Genomic DNA, 15,521 nt, shown 5'->3' on the forward strand with positions numbered 1-15,521 from the left:
TTTGTCTGGTAGAATATGAAGCTGAAGACCTGCGAACCAACACTCCCTGTAACCATGTATTCCACGCTACCTGCCTATCAAGGTGGGTGCTAGAGAACCAGAGTTGTCCGCTTTGCCGTGGAGTAATAAATGTAGAAGATGAATATATCCCACCGGAGGATGAAGAAGGGATAATCCTATATTCTGGACCAACCTACACCGTGACACAGTACAGTAATGGAATTGTAATGAGACTGTCCACCCCTGAGGACAGACGTTGAACATAATCAAGAAGGATTTTTTTACCTTTGGCACAAATCAGCAGTGTCTAGGTTTTTTGCCTTCTTTGGACCACCAGACCTTTGCTTAATTAATAAACTGAGCATAACTTTAAAATCAACTGTGAGTGTTACTTTTCATTTCTAAAACAAAATCTCGTTTTCAACACACTTGTCAATTTAGGTAGCCTTGAAAAGGCAAATAAATAATAAAAATCCTAACTTGGTTTTGGTATCAAATGGGCACTTAATAAATGAAATGTCCTATTTTGATCTTCATTTCCCATTGAGGTGTTACATTTTGAGTTCAATGTTATTTTCAAATAAGTTGGTTAAAAAGAGGTTCATATAAAAATACAGGTACTTGCTGATTAATAGCACACAGGTTCAATGAATCAGAATACCAAGCAAATAATAATATAAAAAAACAAAAACAAATTGAAGGGACACACACCACACTGAACTCATTTTTTTTCTTTCATAATTCAGACAGAACATGAAATTTTAATCAACTTTCTAATTTACTCCTATTATCAAATTTTCTTCGTTCTTTTGCTATCTTTATTTTAAAAGCAGGAATGTAAATCTTAGCAGCCAGCCCATTTTAGGTTCAGCACCATGGATAGCGCTTGCTTATTAGAGGCTTACATTTGCCCACCAATAAGCAAGCATAACCCAGGTTTTCTCAACCAAACATGGGCCGGCTGCTATGCATCACATTCCTGCTTTTTAAATAAAGATAGCAAGAGAACGAAGAAATATTGATCATAGGAGTAAATTAGACAGTTGCATGCTCTATCTGAATCATGAAAAAAAAAAAATTGGTTTAGTGTCCCTTTAAAGTCAATGTTTGTAAATGTGCATAATATGAATCAGCAATTAAACACTACATTATATATATATATATATATATATATATATATATATATATATATATATATATATATATATATATATATATATATAAAAATAAATCTATGTAGAGTATTATAGCGTTTAAGCAAAAGACTAGGGCACGCTAACATCTGGGTGAGGGCGCCCTGAAAAACTCAAGCTGTGTTTATAGGGACAGTATATACCAATTTTCATTTAACTGCATGTAATAGGCACTAGTATAAAGAATATGCACGGATACTGATCTAAAAATCCAGTATAAAACAGTTTAAAAAAAAACTTACTTAAAAGCTCCCAGTTTAGCTCTGTTGAAAATGTTAGCTGGAACACCCAGTGCAAGTAGTTCTATAGCAAAAAAAGCAGACTCCCCCCCCCTTCTGCATATGAAAAGACTCTTTACACAAACAGGCTGGAGTAGGAATACTTCAGTATTCTAAAACTTTGGGGCTTAGTTAGGAGTCCGAAAATCAGCGCAATATTATTTAAAAATAAGCAAAAACTATACATTATTTTTATTTTTTTTAAATCTGTATAAATGGATTATCTACAAAACATTTACACAAAGAAGAATCTAGTATATAATGAAGGAGGTTAATGAAGTTCTTCACTAACATTTAAACTACACTATTTCATTGAAATATAAATTGAAAACACCTGACACATACATACAAATAAATAAATACATATAGACACAGGGGTTAGAAATTAGCGGCCCCATCCGATATGCAGCGTCGCCCGCAAAAGCCGGCGACGCCGTTTTTTGCGCGGGTCTGGTATCCTATATACAGCGCCGCATATAAATGTGGTACGTATATTTCACACGGCGGAAATAGATTTTCCCCCCATAGACTAACATATAAAACCCACGCAATTTAGTATCCAATATCCAGCGCAAGGCCTTACATGGCGAAAATGGAGAAAGCTTAGTCCATTTTCATCTCACCATAAAAAGCAGCCATAGCAGGCCTTGCGCTGAGTATGGGACCACCGTAACTCCTTAAAATGCCTAAAAAAAAAAAAACTAACACCTAACGCATGCGCAATGTCTATCTACCTGTCAACCGCAATCCCCCACCGCAATACCTAATAAAGTGTTTAACCCCTAAACCGCCGCTCCCGGACCCTGCCACCACTAAATAAAGTGTTTAACCCCTAACCCGCCGCTCCCGGACCCCGCCACCACCTACATTAAATGTATTACCCCTAATCTGACTCCCCTACACCGCCACCAACTACATTAAATGTATTACCCCCTAATCTGACCCCCTACACCGCCGCCACCTACATTAAATGTATTACCCCCTTAACCTAAGTCTAACCCTAACACCCCCTAACTTAATTATTATTTAAATAAATCTAAATAATATTAATATTATTATTAACTAAATAATTCCTATTTAAAACTAAAAACTTACCTATAAAATAAACCCTAAGATAGCTACAATATAATTAATAATTACATTGTAGCTATTTTAGGATTTATATTTATTTTACAGGTAACTTTGTATTCATTTTAGCTAGGTACAATAGCTATTAAATAGTTAATAACTATTTAATAGCTACCTAGTTAAAATAATTACAAAATTACCTGTAAAATAAATCCTAACCTAAGTTACAAATACACCTAACACTACACTATCAATAAATTAATTAAATAAATTAACTACAATTATCTAATATAAAATACAATTAAATAAACTAAACTATATTACAAAAAACAAATAATAAATTACAAAAAATAAAAAAATATTACAAGAAGTTTAATCTAATTACACCTAATCTAAGCCCCCTAATAAAATAAAAAAGCCCCCCAAAATAATAAAATTTCCCTACCCTAAACTAAATTACAAATAGCCCTTAAAAGGGCCTTTTGTGGGGCATTGCCCCAAAGTAACCAGCTCCTTTACCAGCCCTTAAAAGGGTTTTTTGCGGGGCATTGCCCCAAAGTAATCAGCTTTTTTACCTGTAAAAAAAAAGAAATACAATACCCCTCCCCAACATTACAACCCACCACCCACACACCCCTACTCTAAAACCCACCCGATCCCCCCTTAAATAAACCTAACACTACCCCATTGAAGATCACCCTACCTTGAGCCGTCTTCACCCAGCCAGGCCGAACTCTTCATCCGATCCGGGCACAAGTGGTCCTCCAGCCGGGCAGAAGTCTTCATCCGATCGGGGCAGAAGAGGTCCTCCATCCAGCAGAAGTCTTCATCCAAGCGGCATCTTCTATCTTCATCCTTCCGGCAATGAGCGGCTCCATCTTGAAGACCTCCGGCGTGGAACATCCATCTCTGCCGACGACTACCCGACGAATGGCTGGTCCTTTAAATGACGTCATCCAAGATGGCGTCCCTTGAATTCCAATTGGCTGATAGGATTCTATCAGCCAATAGGAATTAAGGTAGGAAAAATCCGATTGGTTGATTTAATCAGCCAATAGAATGCAACGTCAATTCTATTGGCTGATCCAATCAGATTGAAGTTCAATAGTTATATTGTAGCTATTTTAGGGTTTATTTTATAGGTAAGTATTTAGTTTTAAATAGGAATTATTTAGTTCATTGTAATTATTTTATTTAGATTTATTTAAATTATATTTAAGTTAAGGGGGTGTTAGGGTTAGGGATAAACTTAGATTTAGGGGTTAATAACTTTAATATAGTGGCGGCGACGTTGGGGGTGGCAGATTAGGGGTTAATAAGTGAAGGTGGCGGCGACATTGGGGGTGGCAGATTAGGGGTTAATAATATAATGCAGGTGTCGGCGATGTCGGGGACAGCAGATTAGGGGTTAATAAGTGTAAGATTAGGGGTGTTTAGACTCAGGGTTCGTGTTAGGTGTAGACATAAAATGTATTTCCCCATAGGAATCAATGAGGCTGCGTTAGGAGCTTTACGCTGCTTTTTTGCAGGTGTTAGGTTTTTTTTCAGCCGGCTCTCCCCCATTGATTCCTATGGGGAAATCGCGCACGAGCATGTTTTGCCAGCTCACCGCTACCGTAAGCAGCGCTGGTATTGAGGTGAGATGTGGAGCTAAATATTGCTCTCCGCTCACTTTTCTGCGGCTAACGCTGGGTTTGTAAAAACCCGTAATACCAGCGTTGTCTGTAGGTGAGCGGTGAGGGAAAACTGCTCGTTAGCACCGCTCAGCATTACCGACAAAACTCGCAATCTAGGTGAAAATGTTTTAAATCATATATTTTATAAAAAACAAAAAAGGCTTATCCAAGACAATAAATAAATAAATTTCACTTTCTATGCATTGTTTGTTGGGTTGCCAGGCATCCAGTATTCAACCCAATCCAGTATTTTAGTAAGCTTTCCAGTAAAATCGTCACAAAAATAATGGACAGCAAAATGTTTTTTGATTTTTTAAAGGGACATAATACTCATATGCTAAATCACTTGAAACTGATGCAGTATAACTGTAAAAATCTGACAGGAAAATATCACCTGAGCATCTCTATGTAAAAAAGGAAGATATTTTACCTCACAATCTCCTCAGCTCAGCAGAGTAAGTTCTGTGTAAAAAGTTATACTCAGCTGCTCCCAGCTGCAGGTAAAAAATAATTTAAAAAAATGAAGAAATGAACAGCAGCCAATCAGCATCAGCAGTGCTGAGGTCATGAACTCTTACTGTGATCTCATGAGATTTGACTTAACTCTCATGAGATTTCATAGTAAGCTTCCTTTACCTGATTGGTGAAATAGCATGAGAGTGCACGATGCTAGTCCCTTCAGATGTCCCAGGACAAACACACTAAAATGCTGCTTAGAAATCCTTTACAATTGGATGTGGCTACTGAGAAACTTTTGAGGTAAAATATCTTTCTTTTTTACATAGAGATGTTAAGGAGATATTTTCTAGTCAGCTTTTTACAGCTATGCTGCATCACTTTCAAGTGTTAAAACATTTGGGTATTATGGCCCTTTAAGTCTCTGAGTGTTATCTAAATATAAAATGCATTACTGGGCTAAATAAAAGCTGCACCCAGGTGGTAAATGGCCATAAAACAGGCTAACAATGGTATTGAGCTGGCTGTTCATTCCTGTGAGTGCGCTTCTTTCTGTGTGTATGTAGTCTCCCTAAAGGAAAAAAAAATGGGCTGCCAGACGTGCAATGCCTTGCTTAGTGTGTTTAGAGGAATATAGCTACACCTCCCTGACGAGGCCAAATGAAGGCTGAAGCGATCATCTGGGGTTGCTGTGTTCCTTGTTCAGAGAGGAATAGCCTGGTATTTCGGCGCTGGACTGACCGTAATAGGCGGGATCAGACTGATATACTACAGGAAAGTTCTACTCTGTGAAAAGCATTACTGGGCTAAAAAGAAACTGCACCCAGGTGGAAAATCGCCATAGAACAGGCTAACAATGGTATTGAGCTGGTTGTTCGTTCCTGTGAATGTATAAATATGAAATTACTCATATGCTTAAATACATAATACATGCTTAAATACATAAAAAATATGGAGCACAAAGAAAAGCGGTTCAGTCAACTGAGTTAAATAATTGCTGTTTACATATGTTACTGGCAACAAAAGGTAAAATGGATTTTAAATGTTACTGGCAGCCAAGGGGTAAAATTACTGCACGGTTGTGGAAAATATAAATCATGGGATCAAGAGTGAAAACTAAGGTATAGCTTTAAGGGGGGGGGGTCATCTTGTGCCCAGTCACCAACAAATTGTCCAATTGGTTTGTGTAGGACAGCTGCAACCCTAATTCTTTGATATGGATATAATAGAGGGCAGAAACAAGACAGTGATGCTGAACAGCAAACTGCAGAATTGGGTAAATGTTAAGATCTGAATGGAGGTCTTCAATTTTTATTTTTTGTCAAGAATTCTCATGAAACTATTAGTACTTTGGCATATTTTTCAACCCCTGACTGTTTGTCTGTATTTAATTATTTATTACCTAGCTTTAAAAGGGATAGAATAAGGAAAATAAAATATTCATAAAATACGAGGCGCTAGTGACAAACCCTATGCAACCGATTGGTTGTGCATCCGGTGACCTCACAGAGACACGGGACAAACAGATCATGCATTAACGCCCGAGGACAGATACGCTCCAGAGAGTTCTGTTCTAATAAGAGCCTTGGGTGCTGCAACCACCTCTGGGAACGTAACCATGGGACCCACCCCCCACAACGTGCTTTTAAAGGTTCTCGGACAGAATGTGTGTACGACAGATAATAATCTGACAGGCAAATGTCCATCGGATAACAGTCCGGTAAATCTGAGAACCTTTAAAAGCATGTCATGGGGGGTGGGAACCATGGTTAGGTTCCCAGAGGTGGTTGTGGTGCTACTGCCTAGTCATAAAATAGATAGGAGCGGTGATGGCGAACCTTGGCACCTCAGAGACATTTTGGAACTACATTTCCCATGATGCTTAGGCACTCTGCAGTCTAGTTGAGCATCATGAGAAATGCATTTCCGAAAAATCAGGGTTGCCAGGGTTAGTAATGTGATTTTAACCAGTTTTCCGATTTACTTAAATTATTTAATTTTATTTGTGCTCTATTTTTTAAACGCATACCTAGGTAGGTTTAGGCACAGCACTACTTGGAGCAAGCTGCTGATTGGTGGTTGCACATATATGCCTCTTGTCATTTGCCCTACTTGCAAGTGAATAAAGCAAATTTGAGCATATAAATTAAAAAATGAAGTTATTTAAAAAGTATATATTCGATCTTAAAGTGAAGGTAAACTTACCTTTATGTGAAACAGTAATACTATTAGTCCCCCAAAATGAATATGACTTTCATTAATGATTTTTTTAGATTCTAAAGTAAGTTTTTGTTGGTCCACAATTTCCACCCGTTCATATGTTTTTTTTTTCCTGGGTTTGTCACGTTGTTTTACGAACCAATTGAAAATATGGCCGTTAGGCGGCCAGCAATAGACGTCATCCGCCTCTCGGATGATCTGCGCATGCGCTAAAGTTATTGTATTGATCTCGGACTTCATGCGCGCTCCTGTTTCGCCTATGCCTATTGGTGTTATTATGGATTTCCCATAATACGTAATAGGCTTCCTACAGAAGGCATGCGCAGTAGTGAGAGATATCGCCACTTTGCGCATGCGCTATTCAAGAACGCGCTTTGGAGAGACGTATAGAGCGGGTGGGACCGCTCTATACGTCACTGAACAGAAAATTAGGAAGAGTCAACATCGGAAGGGTAAGGAATTCTAAAAAAGATTTATATCATAAATAAAAAACAAATGGTGGAAAAAAAGTTAGCGATTACTTTATTTAAGTCATGTCAAATTCATTACTGAATTCAGCATATTCAAACTTTACCTTCACTTTAATAAAAAAAATGGTTTTCATATCCCTTTAATTGTTGCTTTTTCATATGCATAACAAATTCTTTGAGTACATACAGTGTCTCTAACTATGACGTATAGATGTCACTACAAATACACAAAGGATACTTCTACTTGCTACTATGCACAGTATGAGGAGTTCCTAGTGTTCATTAAAATGGACTACTGTGGAGGATGTGTGGTTTTAAAGGGACATACAACACTGATATTTTAATGTCTAATTATGAACAGTAAACCATCTTTGCAATATAATTTTTTTATTTAACCAATTTTTACAGCAATTTAAATAATTACATATTCTACTTATTTAGGGTAAGTAATTTTAACACTTTATTTATTTTCTTTAAACACTGCACCACTATGTGTTGACCCTCCCCTCCATAAAAGGGGTTAAACACATAGTAGAAGTACTGTCGCTGTCGCTGATCCAATCAGCAGTGCTAGTTGCACAACCCAGCTGTGTAACTAATACTGCTGATAGGATCTGCGGCAGTTTCCACTCTAGACCAGCAGTGCTCTGTAGGTCCTGATCGGTATTCTACTACTTGTATAAACCTCTTTGCAGGGGGTTAAGCACAAAGATGCAGAGTTACTAGTAGGGTTGCCAGGTTCAGTATCTAAGAAAGCTGTCCAGTAAAATCTATAAAAAGTACTGGACACTTTAAACATACCAGTATTTTAAAGTCCCTTAAAGGGGCATTCAAGTCAAAATAAACTTTTATGATTCAGAAAGAGCTTGCAGTTTCCAATTTACTTCCATTATCAAATTTTGCAGTCTTTTTATATGCACACTTTCTGGGGAACAAGCTCCTACTGAGCATGTGCACAAGCTTGCAGGTTATATGCATACTAGTCTGTGATTGGCTGAGGTCTGTTACATGATACAATGGGTCAGAAAATGGGAGAAATAAATTTGTCAGGAAAAAAAATAAAAATAAAAATCTACTGCTTATTTTAAATTCACACAAATCATTGTCTTTTTATTATGCACTTGTTAATGATGTAATTCTACTGTATTGAGTGGTCTCTTTAAGTGTCAAATGCAAAGGGATTCCTATGTAACTATGCATTATAAGTATGGTGCAAAAAGAAGCGACACTGTGCATTTTCTACTATCTCTGTTAAAGAGAACCTCCCCTTACTACCTCACCCCTGTTGTTTCTCAGTGGTTTTGGGCTCTTCAGAGCAACCGCGAGCTCTAGGAGCCTCCTGCTGCTTGTTTTGTCCCACTAGAACTTGTATTGAAAGAGCTGGTCTCTGACCAGAAAAACCCTTCTAGGCTGTCCGGGCTCCTGGAACGCCTGGTCGGCCACCTCACAACAGGCACCCGCCTAACCCCTCTCAGGCTGGCCGGGCTCCTGGAACTCTCGGTCGGCCATAGAACTGCAGGACACCCGCTAACTTTACCCCCCATTGCTCCAATGGGCCTTTGCCCCAGAGCTCCACTCTTTTGGGGATTGGTAGCCCCTAGGGAGGACAAGAGGTGGGAGAATTACCGGAGGGGAGCTCCTATGGGAACTGGGGGTTTTGGACACCTCTACCCCCATAACTTCAAACGGATTGTATCTCTGGTCCCCAGTAACGAATCACGCCGCTTTTTGAACTGTGCCATCTGGGGACTGAGAGCTTTCAAATGACACCCTGGAAGTGCCGCCGCTCCCCCGGGATCACCCCCAAACCGCCACCCCTGGGAGTCTGTGGGACTATGGAGGCGCCGGTCTGTCTGGAGTGGTGGAAATGGCGGGAAAATTGTGGGATTGTCCAGTATCTTATCAAGATGAACTTTGTGTATAAAAGGAGTGTATGTTTTACAATAAAAGCTGTTCCTGTTTCACCTGAATGCTAGTATGTCTAGTTATTTGGGTGGGCTCCAGGTAAAATCACTTTCCTGGGCTACATAGCAGACTGTTCCAGGCAGAGGAAGGACCCTCTGGCAGAGTTACCTAGTCTGGGTAGCCGGAGTCTGCCACAGGGTGGGACCCTGAATACTGGTGCTATCGGCCATCAGGGGTGGCTACAGGCTCTGGTCACTTGCCAGCTACATAGCTGCAGTCGGCAGGAAGTAAGCAGGACCCCTTTAGTGGAGCTAACCAGTCGGGGTAGCCGGGGTATCCGTCACAGATAGTTTACTCCAAATAAAGTAATAGGTGGGAGGAGTTTGGCAAATGAAAACCAATTGCAGCTTTCCTACATTTTGTTCACCTTCTCAGAGTTCCCAACCATCCTGCAGTTTGGGAGATCTTTCCCAAGTTTGCCACCTAAACCCTGCCCAGAAATACCTAACCTCACTAGAATTCACCTCCTGCCCTGAATGATCACTCAACCTTGCCCCCTGATCACCATGAATGCCTCTTTCCTCTTGGTCTCAAGTTTAATTTTTTTGAAAGATATGAATTCTTATAGAGGCTTGTCCCTGTCTACCAATAGTCAATAAGCCAATGAGAATTACAGAATAATAATGCAGCATGAGTTGTAAACAAATATGCATTTCCTGGAAATGTAAATGCATTTACTTAAAGGGACAGTCTAGTCAAAAATAAACTTACATTATTCAGATAGGGCATGTAATTTTAAACAGCTTTCCAATTTACTTTTATTACCAGTTCTGCTTTGTTCTCTTGGTATTCTTAGTTGAAAGCTAAACCTAGGAGGTTCATATGCTAATTCCTTAGACATTGAAGGCCACCTCTTATCTGAATGCATTTTGACAGTTTTTTACCACTAGAGGGCATTAGTTCATGTGTGTCATATAGATAACACTGTGCTCACGCCCGTGGAGTTACCTAGGAGTCCGCACTGATTGGCTAAAATGCAAGTCAGTCAAAAGAACTGAAATAAGGGGGGCAGTCTGCAAAGGCTTAGATACAAGAAAATCAGGTAAAAAGGTAAAAAGTGTATTAATATAACTGTTGGTTATGCAAAACTAGGGACTAGGTGATAAAGAGATCTTTTAAAACAATAACAATTCTGGTGTAGACTGTCCCTTTAAAGAAACAGTGAACACCAAAATTGTTAGTGTTTAAAAAAAAAAGAGAACAACCTCTACATTTCTGCCTGTTTTTAAGCGACTAAAGGCAGCCTCTTATCACATGTTTTTGTATTTGTTTTTCACAACAGGAGACTGCTAGTTCATGTGGGCCATGTAGATAACATCGTGCTCACGCCCGTGGAGTTATTTAAGGGTCGGCACAACACAGCACTAATTGGCTAAAATGCAAGCCAATAAAAAAAATCATGTGATCGGGGGCGGTCAGAAGATGCTTAGATATAAGGTAATCACAGAAGTAAAAAAGTATATTATTATAACTGTGTTGGTTATGCAAAACTGGGGAATGGGTAATAAAGGGATTATCTATCTTTTAAAACAGTGGTCTCAAAGTACAGGCCCTGGGGCCAAATGCGGCCCTCAAGATAGTGTAATCTGGCCCTCCCTTGCTTATTAGGTAAATTATTAATTTGACCCCATCGATTTTTTTAGGGTTCTAAGAGGTGTAATAAGCTGATGTTCTAAGACAAACACAAAATAATTATAAAGAGAAGCATTGCTTTGTCCAGCAGTTTAGACTCCCATTATGCACTGCTTGGTCACTTTTTATTCAGTTCCAAAATGATCACTTTACTTGGCTCTCAGAAGATAAACAGACATGTGTGTATGTCTATGTGGACTACACCTCCTGCCATGCACTACTAATTGGGTAAATGTCACATTTCTAGTTCCTAGTATATCCAGTTCCAAAGCACTCCCTCTGTTCAAGTGGCCCCATAGGTGAAGAACACTTGGCCAATGGCCCCCCAGATACAATGAGTTTGATACCCCTGTTTTAAAACAAAAATTCTATTGTAGACTGCCACTTTAAGGATTCTTCCCTGCTAAATACAAATAGGTTTGCTTTTCATTTCATTATCATAGCATAATGTCCTAATGTAGATAACACAGCTGTTTGTTGTGCTTTATGGCTTGAAATATGCCATATGAATTCTATGAACAATCTGTGACATCTGTAGGGACACCAGTTACTGTCAGAAATAAATACAACACATCGACAACATTATTATATTGTATTAGAGATGGCATACAGTGCTCTGAGTGTCAACAGAAGCTGGCAAACATATGAACCAGGATTTCAGATTATTATTCAAAGACCAAACCCTCACTGTGCAAACTTACAATTGTTATACCATACTGCACAGTGGCACACACACGTTTTATGTTCACTCCGCAAAAGAACATAAAAACCAGATGAAGCAAGACAGGATATTTTCATTTTACAGATGTGTGTTGCGTGTTGGGGACGGAGAGCTGGAAAATGGTTCTTGGTTTAATATTAAAAGGGATACATTAAAGGAACAATTTACTGTAGAGATGAATGCCTTTAATGACTTCCTAATTATCAATTTTACCTGTTTGAGTGAGCTATATTGTTTACAAATAGCTAATTTAGTTTTATTTTGTCATTTGAAATAGCTGCTATTGCCTTCATGGACCTACACTGAAAATTTGAATACAGCAATAATGGATAAAGAATATATATATATATATATATATATATATATATATATATATATATATATATATATATATATATATATATATATATATGTGTGTGTGGCCCTCGTTTTACAACGGTTCAATTTACACCGTTTCAGAATAACAACCTTTTTTCCAGTCATGTGACTGCTATTGAAAATTATTGAGAAGCAGTGCATTTATTAAAATAGACAGTAGGTGGAGCTGTCCACTTGTGTTGCAGCAAAGCCAAGCAAGCTGAAATTAATCAGTTTAACCAGACATGAGCTATCAAGCAGATTTAAAAGGAATAAGATTTCCCTGTCTATAAATCAGTCCAGATTGGAATGCATAGAAAAAACTGCAGAAAAATGCAAGTGAAGTCTGTGTTGTGTGATTATTTTATTAGGTTTATAATGCTGTTAAGCATTAAAAGTCTTCATTTCAAAGCTTTAAAAATAATGTATTAGGTGTTACTTATGACAATTTTAAGAGGGGCCTGGAACCTATATCCCTCACTTTTCATTGACTTACATTATAAACTGTTTTTCAATTTACAACGGTTTCGATTTACAACCATTCCTTCTAGAACCTAACCCCGGCGTAAACTGAGGGCTACCTGTATATATATATATATATATATATATATATATATATATATATATATATATATATATATATATATATATATATATATATATATATATATATATATATATATTAGTTGGGAAAGATAGTTACTAAATTGTTAGCTCATGTGACCTACCTAATGGGCTGTCATTACTGGCACCTAAAATAGTTGGGATGTTAACAAATAAACCATAGAAAAACAAGCTAGAACCGTATGAATTAACCCTTTCCTGCCAGGGTTAAAGTGTCTACATCGGAACAACTGCTCCGATGTAAACAATTTGAAATCTCGCAATTGTGCAAGTGATCACGAGATTTCAATGATGGGATCACTTCAGGGGGGCAACCCTATGATGCTAGGCACGCCCTCCAGACCGTGATCCCATCAGGGAAGCGCCAGTGGCTTCAGGAAAACCATGCGGTTAGGACGTTGTATTCCGTCCATCAGGTTTAAGCCCAGAAAAATACAACGATGTAACAGCGTTAAAAGGTTAAAAAGGACAGTAAACATCTTGAGATTGTTATATGAAATGACTTTGCAATATACTTTTATTTTGCCCCCTTTTAATGTTATTTTGCTCTGAATATTGTGAATTTTCTCATTCTCCAATTCAGAAATACACCCTACACTCTTATCAATGTTGCCCCTGCTACATATATTTATCTGATTGGTTTCAGCAGATAAAAACCATCAAAACAATGCATTCTATACTAACACAATAGCTGCAGCTAACCTTGTTCTCTGCAGATTCAAGCCCTGATTGGTTCCTGCAAATAACTGCAATAAACAAGATATTTGTTTTAAAAAGGTTTAGACTTGGCTGATGTGTTATTCCATCACAAGACAACAGAAATGTAATTACAAAGTGTGTCCCTTTAACTAGTACAATAAATCTAATGTGTGTCCTTTGTGGGGTATATTTCCTTTAAAAATGCAGATTTTCTTGGCATCTGCACCTAAAATCTATTCCACAGCATTGGGAAGTTTTAAACAGGAAATACAGATAGCAGCAAGACAACAAAAATAAACATATTGAGTAATTCATTGCAGGCCCCCTGGTCAATCCCAACATACCAAGATAGTAATTACATGAGCAGTAAAATGCCTCCAGGCTGAAAGGGCTTTCGTTTTATCAGAATAGGGCTGATCAAGGCTCTGTATCTAATCCAAGAAATTCCATTATATGTCAAACAGGCAAGTTATTAATTTAGCACAATCAGATCTTACTTTTCTAAATAAGAAACAAAATGTTATTTAAATTCTACAAACATACATGAGTATATAGTGATACATATATATATATATATATATATATATATATATATTATATATATATATATATAAAAACATTTAACCCTTTAGCTACAAGCAAATGCTGCTAGCAATGCATAAAATGTGTTACAGCATTCTCTGGAATACAAGGGGTTAACAAGTTTACAAGTCTATATAGTTTGACACTGATAATAATAATAATAATAATAATAATAATAATAATAATATTATTATTATTAAGAACAAGAAAGAAAACAAGTTATTGTGCACAGAGAAGCCAAACTAATTGCAAAAGGAACAAAGAAATACAATATGTTCTCTAATTCCGTCAGCTTAAGTTGCAGAGGTCAAATCTGCTGAGCTTGTTTCTCTCTAACACAGTTTTTTGCTTCCCAATACAACTTATTTCTTTAAGATCACATTAGACAGCTTCTTACCTGTTTAATAAGTGCTGGGCTCCCACTTTAAGTGCAAATGTAAAGTATCCAAAACGTAGCTAGTTCCACATTGTCACTTTGTTTTGCTGCCTTTTTTTTGTCTTTAAAAAGTTCTGGCTAAATCCTCCATTCTCCTCCCATTCGCTTCCTGCTTCTCTGAATCTTCTGTCTCAAGCACAGCCCCATTGTAACGCTGACATCACTCAGGTGTGCTGCAGGACAAAGCAGGAGCCTTTCCAGAGAGGCTGGGCTCTGTGCAACAAAACTGGAATCACCCAGTTTTACATTTGTTGTCAAGATGCTATTTTCAGTTTAAAAGAAAAACTGGTTTGGATTTCTGTGATATAGGGTGGGTTCCTATCACTGCTTTTCCCCCTAAACAATTATAAGTAAGTGAATAAATATATAATCAGTCAGTTTTATTACATGGTTCTTTTACTCAACAGCAATTCAGCAAAAACTAAAGCAAATTGCAATTTAAAAAAGAGAAATAAACTATATAGAATATAATAATAGTTAAACAATAACACACATTTATAACACTTGCTGAAGTAGGCACCTGATATGGCTGCAATTCAGCTTGTTTAAGTCGTGCTAAAAACTGCTTTGTTTTGTGGAATTATTTTATTTATTGATGTATTTATTTATTTATTTTATAAATGCCCCTCCCCTTTTTTATTTCAACTATCAAGCTGTGGAGGTAAACACTATAAAGCCGTTGTGGTGCAGGATCATTTAAATGGCCCCAAAACTATTCATCAAAGAGTAATTGACAGGCCCTGCACAATTGGTCATGTGAGGGCAGGTAGGGGTGCTGCACATACACATGTAATGCTCATTCTCTGCCCATTTATTGCTAATGTGGGTGGACAGGTTCACTGGTTGGGAACATTGTCCATCACTTTATGATAAATGGAGTCCTATGCATTATAACCCTTGCATAGGCAGTGGTGTTCACCAAACATAGTTCCACATCACTCCAGATAGGAACAAATATGTAGCCCTTAAAGGGACAGTGTACCATACATTTTTCTCCCCTTTAATTTGTTCCCAACGATCCATTCTACCTGCCAGGTGTATTAAATTGTTTACATATAGCTATTTAAGTTTATTTTGGCATTTTACATAGTTGATTATTTTTTTTTATGTTTAAATCTTTTACTGAGGTTGTTAGTGAATATAA

General features: G+C 37.6%; 1 protein-coding gene across 1 annotated transcript in view; it reads right to left on the reverse strand.

The window, feature by feature from the left end:
• ARHGEF16 (Rho guanine nucleotide exchange factor 16) overlaps positions 1–14,514 on the reverse strand; it is a 206,553-nt gene extending 192,039 nt beyond the window's left edge. Inside the window, exon 1 of the mRNA XM_053690341.1 lies at positions 14,339–14,514. The gene's annotated coding sequence lies outside the window, so the exon portion shown is untranslated. The remainder of the gene's footprint in view (positions 1–14,338) is intronic.
• Positions 14,515–15,521: the final 1,007 nt, after the last annotated feature.

This window comes from Bombina bombina, chromosome 8, assembly GCF_027579735.1.
Source record: "Bombina bombina isolate aBomBom1 chromosome 8, aBomBom1.pri, whole genome shotgun sequence".
In the NCBI taxonomy this organism is placed as follows: Eukaryota; Metazoa; Chordata; class Amphibia; order Anura; family Bombinatoridae; genus Bombina; species Bombina bombina.